Here is an 8027-nt window from a genome sequence, read left to right on the forward strand (position 1 = left end):
TTATTTATTTTTTTGCACCAGCTGTAATGTTATAGCGGTACTTACTATTTTTTGTAGGAGACGAGGAAATGCAGTTGGGAGAGTTACAACGACAAAGGAGAGGTGATGCGCACAATAGAGTCCAAGAGACTAATGGGACAGAAGATGCGTTGTAGATCTCAGCTCGTCAATTCGTACATTAACGATCGCATACGCGACATGCGTAGGGACGCAAAATGTGACTTTTATGATAGCCCGAAGCGTGTAGAGTATAGGAGGTTGAAGGCGGCAGATGAGAAGAGAGCACAGGATGCAAGGGAATGGGAAGCGGCTCGAGCCGAGAAACAGATGTTGGATAATCTTGCTGATCGCCTCAAGGGAAGTGAGTGAGAAAAATGATACTATAATTATGTTAGTACAATTTATTTATCTTGACTTTGCTAACTTATTTTGCTCATTACATTTGCAGAGATTGGATGTGGCATAAACTATTTGGCTGATGAGACGCATGCAAGATATGTTCAGGATAAAATGGCGATGGTTGAGCTGATGGGGGAGGAGGACGACGACACATCTAGATTGAGTGAGCTTATCGCTCTCGCAGAGGCAGGATTACATGGAGAAGAGGAGGACGACACATCAAGGTTGAGTGAGCTCATCGCACTAGCTGAGGCAGGATTACGTGCTCAAGAGAAAGAGGACGAGTTTATGTCTCAGGCCGCCAAAGAGGTAGAGGCGGCTTATTACAAGAAGAAGTCTGAAGAGGCTGAGGCTGAGGATGAGCTATTCTCCCAAGCTATAGATGAAGCAGAAGCCAATTATTACAAGAGAACTGTTACAAGTGTGATCCTTTCGAAGAAGATTTTCTACTAGAAGTCGAGTGCACCATCTGTGGTGCATGGGTGCGTAGCCAGGAATATGCTCTTGCACTGCATTAAGAATACCTTGGTGTCTGTCAGATATGACACCAACCTCGCGACCAGGGCCTACGACATGGATCTGAACAAGTCGCAAGAACCAAGACCAACTATCTCTGTTCTCCCTCTCCACCAAAGCAAATGCCAAAGGAACCAATGCGTTATCTGCGTCGCATGATATGGCAACCAACAATGTGCCCTTATACTTCCCAAGCAGAAAAGTACCATCAATAGAGAGCACGGGACGACAATGCCTGAAGGCCTCTACGCACTGCGAGAAACACCAGAAAGCACGAAAAAATATCTCTCTATCGTTCCTCCATTCATTAGGTTTGGGGATGTACTCGTAATGCATGCCTAGGTTTTTTGCTTTGATTGCATTGAACAATGCTGGTAACTTCTCATAACCCTCCTCCCAATCCCCGTATATCATCTTCCATGCTCGCTGCTTTGCCCTCCATGCTTTCCCATATTTGATCATGTAACCAAACAGCTCCGAAGTCATGGTCATAATTGACTTCACCTTCAAGTTTGGCTGACCCTTCAATATCTCCAATATCCTTTTCGCAATTAGGGTAGATGTCAACTGACGATGCTTAGAACTCAGCTCTATCTGGGCACAAGTGTGTGGACCTACAATTTTGGTGATCTTAAACTTTCCAGTTTCCTTCTGCCATCGTGCACATACCCTCCAATTACATTCTGACACCTCGCACACAACAGTGTAACGACGCTGTGCATACGAGTGTCTCACCTTGAATGGCCTCTTGCGGTTCACAGAATATTCCTGTAGCCATCGTCTCAGTGTAGGCAGGTCCTTGAAAAGTAAGCCTACCTTAATCTCAATGCTATCGGCGTTATCCGGAGCCTCTAGCAGTTCATCATCACGTCCTTCAGCATATGCACGGGTGGAATGACTTAGACTGCTAAATTCATGTACTGCAGGGTCACGCTCGGGACACAAACGTCTTATGAGTTCAATTTCTTGCTCGGTCATTTCTTGAACCGGACGGTCATCATCAGAATCTAAGGCCCGTGCAGCCTCATATGGCTCCTTCTCATCCTCAATCTGAACATCAACACTATTGGATGCCCTGCATATGTTGTCCATATTATATGATACAGGCACATCAAGATAATCACCATTATCGATTTGTGGAGATCCTGCATCGGGTCCAAGCAAGAAATACCACATTAAAAAGTCTAATCAAACGAAATAACGATGGATATGAACAACGTGTCGAAGACACTTACTAGGATGATCCTGAATTGGATCCTAGGTCAATGGGATCTCTTGGGGGTTACCACCGGATTAGAAGCCCCACAAACGCCGGAAAGAGGACGAGAAATCCCATACTCGTGCGGCCCTGATTGAGCATCGGGCACAACAACCACTTCTTCCGGAAGCTCTACCAAAGGAGCTTCAATACGAGATGCATTTGGCATTTGTGGAGACAACCCAACTTGAGCATCACGATGAGTAACAGATAACGGCTGAACAACCACATCCAAACATGGTGGAAGCATCGTCTTCACAATTCTTACATACCTCACCCAATCATCTTCTAAGGCAATGGAGATCAACCGTCGGACAACTGTTCCATATGTAATATGGGACAACAAACCCTGAATTGATATTCTAGGGTCATTTATGTTGCAACTAATCTCCTCACAAGCTCGAGCGAAAATCTTGTCAAAAGATGGTCTTTCATCGAACAACATGGTCACGATCTTCATACCATCAAAACTAACATTCCCATAAGCATCTATCCCCACGCTTCCTCCATGGTATAGTGTCACTAGGGTGTCCATCTATTGCAAAAATGGATTACTAACTCAATAATGGCTAGGTACTTAAGCCTAAAAACTTACTAAATAATAAATAAATAAATAGTAACTACTTATGAACTAATAACTATATAGTAAATATTAAATGACCACATCAAACGAAATTACATAATCTATAAATAATGTACGAAAACAATGTATACCTGAGATCGCGTACGAGTCCAGCTAACGGTGGAGAAGCTCAAGTCGGAAAAACACCTATGTGCAAAAAATACTATTGTCAATAAAAAATTTGGCAGCACCTCCCCTGTAAAATTTGGCCGCAAGAGGACAAAGCTCCAACGGTCGACTCGGCTCCGAACCCTAACGGTTGGGTGATGTGGCGGTGCATCGGACAAGGAACAGTGCCTGTCCGGTGGCACACCGGACTGTCCGGTGCGCCCATCGCCAGCAGCCTCCCCAACGGCAACCAAAGTGGTTGGGGGCTATAAATACCCCCAACCATCACAACCTTTGGCATCCAAGTTTTTCAGAGATCACATTCAATACAAGAGCTAGTGCATTCACTCCAATACACATTTCCAAAGATCAAACCCTCTCCAAGTCTAAAATTCAACTCAAACATTTAGTGACTTGTGAGAGAGAGTGTTCGTGTTCTTTTGCGCTCTTGTTTCTTGGATTGCCTTTCTTCTTTCTCATTCTTGTTCTCAAGTGACTTGTAATCAAAGCAAGAGACACCTAAGTGTGTGGTGGTCCTTGTGGGGTCTTAGTGACCCGATTGATTAAGGAGAAGGCTCACTCGGTCTAAGTGATCGTTTGAGAGAGTGAAAGGGTTGAAATAGACCCGGTCTTTGTGACCTCCTCAATGGGGACTAGGTTCTTTAGAACCGAACCTCGGTAAAACAAATCACTGTGTTCACTCGCCTTGATTCTTGTTGATTTGTTTTCCCCTCTCTTCTGGACTTGAATTTAATTCTAACGCTAACCCCTGACCTTAGTGTGTGCTTAAGTTTGTAAATTTTAGGTTATGCCTATTCACCCCCCCCCCTCTAGGCGACTTTTAATTTGTATCAGAGCCAGTGTTTCATTAAGATTCTAACCAACTCGATGTGATATCTGGAGATCATGCCAAGAGGGAGATCATGACCGATGAAAAGTTCGCAAGCTCGGGGAGGACTCTCTCAAGGGAGTCCGGCAACAAACACAAGGAGGAATCCTCTTCCTCCATCAAGTTGCATCGGAAAGGTGACAAGAATAAGAAGATGAAAAAGGTGGTCTACTACGAGACTGACTCTTCGTCACCCTCCACATCAAGCTCCGAGTCATCCGTCACTTCTAAGCGCCATGAGCGAAAGAAGTATAGTAAGATGCCTCTTCGCTATTCCCGTATTTCAAAGCGCGCTCCATTACTTTCCGTTCCCCTAGGCAAACCACCATATTTTGATGGTGAAGATTATTGTATGTGGAGTGATAAAATGAGGCATCATCTAACCTCACTCCACGAAAGCATATGGGACATAGTTGAATTTGGAGCGCAGGTACCACAAGTGGGGGACAAGGACTACGACTCGGACGAGGCCGCCCAAATTAGGCACTTTAACTCCCAAGCCACGTCTATACTCCTCGCCTCCTTGTGTCGAAAGGAGTATAACAAGGTGCAAGGGTTAAAGAGTGCCAAAGAAATTTGGGATGTCCTCAAGACCGCGCACGAAGGGGATGAGGTGACCAAGACCACCAAGCGGGAGACGATCGAGGGGGATCTCGGTCGATTCGTCCTCAACAAAGGAGAAGAGCCGCAATCCATGTACAACCGGCTCAAAACGATGGTCAGCCAAGTGCGCAACCTCGGGAGCACCAAATGGAATGACCATGAAATGGTCAAGGTTATTCTAAAATCCCTCGTTTTTCGTAATCCTACTCAAGTTCAACTAATACGTGGGGATCCTAGATATAAACTAATGTCTCCCGAGGAGGTTATTGGCAAGTTTGTGAGCTTTGAGCTTATGATCAAAGACTCCAAATATATTGTCAACTTGAAGCAAGGCGCCACCTCTACACCCGAGGTGCAACCCATCGCATTCAAAGCGACGGAAGAAGAGAAGAAGGAGTCTACATCAAGTAGGCTTCCAATCGATGCCTCCAAGCTCGACAACGAGGAAATGGCGCTCATCATCAAGAGCTTTCGCCAAATCCTCAAGCAAAGGAGGGGGAAGGACTACAAGTCCAAGAAGGTGTGCTACCGGTGTGGTAAGTCTGGTTATTTCATAGCAAAATTTCCAATTTCTAGTGGAAGTGACAGGGACGACGACAAGAAAGGAAAGAAGGAGAAGAAGAGATACTACAAGAAGAAGGGCGGCGATGCCCACATATGTCGAGAATGGGACTCTGACGAGAGCTCCACCGACTCCTCCTCCGACGAGGATGCCGCCAACATCGCCATCAACAAGTGTCTCATGGCTAAGGACAGCGAGAAGAAGGTACACTCTAGAGCCACCCCCAAATATACAACATCTAGTGATGAGGGTAGCTCTAGTGATAGTGAAGATAATTTAATGTCTCTCTTTGCCAACCTTAGCATGGACCAAAAGAAAATTTTAATGAATAAATTGAAGCCATTAATGAGAACGATGAACTCTTGGATAGCCAAGAGGACTTCCTCATTAAAGAAAACAAAAAATTTGTTAAACTGAAAAATGCTTATGCTCAGAAAGTAGAAAAATGTGAAAAATTAACTAAGGAGCTTAGCATTTGTCATGATTCAATTTCTAATCTTAGAAATGAAAATGCTAGTATAGTTTCTAAGGTTAAAGAATTGAATATTTGCAATGATTCTATTTCATGTCTTAGAGATGAGAATGTTAGATTAAATGCTAAGATAGAAGAATTAAATGCTTGCAAACCATCTACATCTACTGTTGAGCATGTTTCTATTTGTACTAGATGTTGATATGTTAATGTAGAAGCTATGGATGATCACCTTGCCATGATTAAACAACAAAATGATCACATAGCTAAATTAACTGCTAAAATTTCCGAGCATGAACTAGAAAATGAAAATTTTAAATTTGCTTGTAGCATGCTTTATAATGGGAGACGCCCTGGCATTAAGGATGGCATTGGTTTCCAACAGGGGAGCAATGTCAAGCTTAAACCCCTAAAAAATTGACTAACTTTGTAAAGGGCAAAGCTCCCATGGTTCAGGATAGTGAAGGTTACATTTTATATCCTGCAAACTATCGCGAACACAAAATTAGGAAGATTCATGCTAGGAAACCTCACACTATTTCTCACCATGCATTTATGTACAAAAATGAGGCTTCTAGCTCTAGGCATACCACACATGTTAAAATGCCTAGAAAGAAAATTCCTACTACATCAAATGAACATAATGTGTCATTTAAGACTTTTGATGCATCATATGTTTTAACTAACAAATCAGACAAAAAATAGTTGCCAAATATGTTGGGGACAAACACAAGAGTTCAAAGACTTGTGTTTAGGTACCCAAGGTGCTTGTTTCTAACGTCAAAGGACCCAAGACTATTTGGGTATCTAAGAACAAGGCCTAAAATTGTTTTGTAGGTTTATGCATCCAGTGATTCAAGTTGGATAATCGATAGCGGGTCCACAAACCACATGACAGGGGAGAAGAGGGTGTTCTCCTCCTATGAGAAAAATGAAGATCACCAACAAGCTATCACATTCGGGGATGGAAATCAAGGTTTGGTCAAAGGTTTGGGTAAAATTGCTATATCTCCTAACCATTCCATTTCCAATGTTTTTCTTATAGATTCCTTATACTACAATTTGCTTTCTGTTTCTCAATTATGCAAAATGGGCTACAATTGTCTATTCCCTGATATAGGTGTTACTGTCTTTAGAAGAAGTGATGATTCAATAGCATTTAAGGGAGTGTTAGAGGGTCAGCAATATTTAGTTGATTTTAATGATAACAAAGCTGAACTTGACTCTTGCTTAATTGCTAAGACCAATATGGGTTGGCTCTGGTATCGCCGACTTGCCCATGTTGGGATGAAGAATCTTCACAAACTTCCAAAGGGAGAGCACATTTTAGGACTAACAAATGTTCATTTTGAGAAAGATAGGATTATAGCGCATGTCAAGCAGGAAAGCAGGTTGGAGTCTATCATCCACACAAAAACATAATGACGATGGACAGGCCGCTCGAGCTACTCCACATGGATCTATTCGGTCTGATTGCTTACATAAGCATCGGCGGGAGTAAGTATTGTCTTGTTATTGTGGATGATTATTCTCGCTTCACTTGGGTGTTCTTTTTGCAGGAAAAATCACAAACCCAAGAGACCTTAAAAAGATTCTTAAGAAAGGCTCAAAATAAGTTCGGTTTAAGGATCAAAAAGATAAGAAGCGACAATGGGACGGAGTTCAAGAATTCACAAATTGAAGGTTTTCTTGAGGAAGAGGGCATCAAGCATGAGTTCTCTTCTCCCTACACACCTCAACAAAATGGCATAGTGGAGAGGAAGAATATAACTCTACTAGATATGGCAAGAACCATGCTTGATGAGTACAAGACTCTGGATTGGTTTTGGGCTGAGGCGATTAACACCGCCTGCTACTCCATCAACCGGTTATATCTTCACCGAATCCTCAAGAAGACATCATATGAACTCCTCACTGGTAAAAAGCTCAATGTTTCATATTTTAGAGTCTTTGGGAGTAAATGTTTTATTCTTATTAAAAGAGGTAGAAAATCTAAATTTGCTCCTAAGGCTGTAGAAGGCTTTTTACTTGGTTATGACTCAAACACAAGGGCATATAGAGTCTTCAACAAATCCAACTGATTAGTTGAGGTTTCTTATGACATTGTGTTTGATGAGACTAATGGCTCCTAAGTGGAGCAAGTTGATCTTGATGAATTAGATGATGAAGAGGCTCCATGCGTCGCGCTAAGGAACATGGCCATTGGGGATGTGTGTCCTAACGAATCCGAAGAGCCTCCACAAACACAAGATCAACCATCATCTTCCATGCAAGCATCTCCACCAACTCAAGATGAGGATCAGGCTCAAAATGATGAAGATGAAGATCAAGGGGATGAGCCACCTCAAGAGGAGGACATGGATCAAGGGGGAGATGAAGATGATAAAGAGAAGGAAGATGATCAAGAAATTCAGGGTCAAAGACCGCCACACCCAAGAGTCCACCAAGCAATTCAACGAGATCACCCCTTCAACTCCATTCTTGATGACATTCATAAGGGGGTAACCACTAGATCTCGAGCTGCACATTTTTGTGAACATTACTTTGTGTCCTCTATTGAGCCATACAGGGTAGAGGATGCACTAAGAGATCTGGATT

The sequence above is a fragment of the Zea mays genome, chromosome 10 (genome assembly GCF_902167145.1).
Source record: "Zea mays cultivar B73 chromosome 10, Zm-B73-REFERENCE-NAM-5.0, whole genome shotgun sequence".
Taxonomy (NCBI): Eukaryota; Viridiplantae; Streptophyta; class Magnoliopsida; order Poales; family Poaceae; genus Zea; species Zea mays.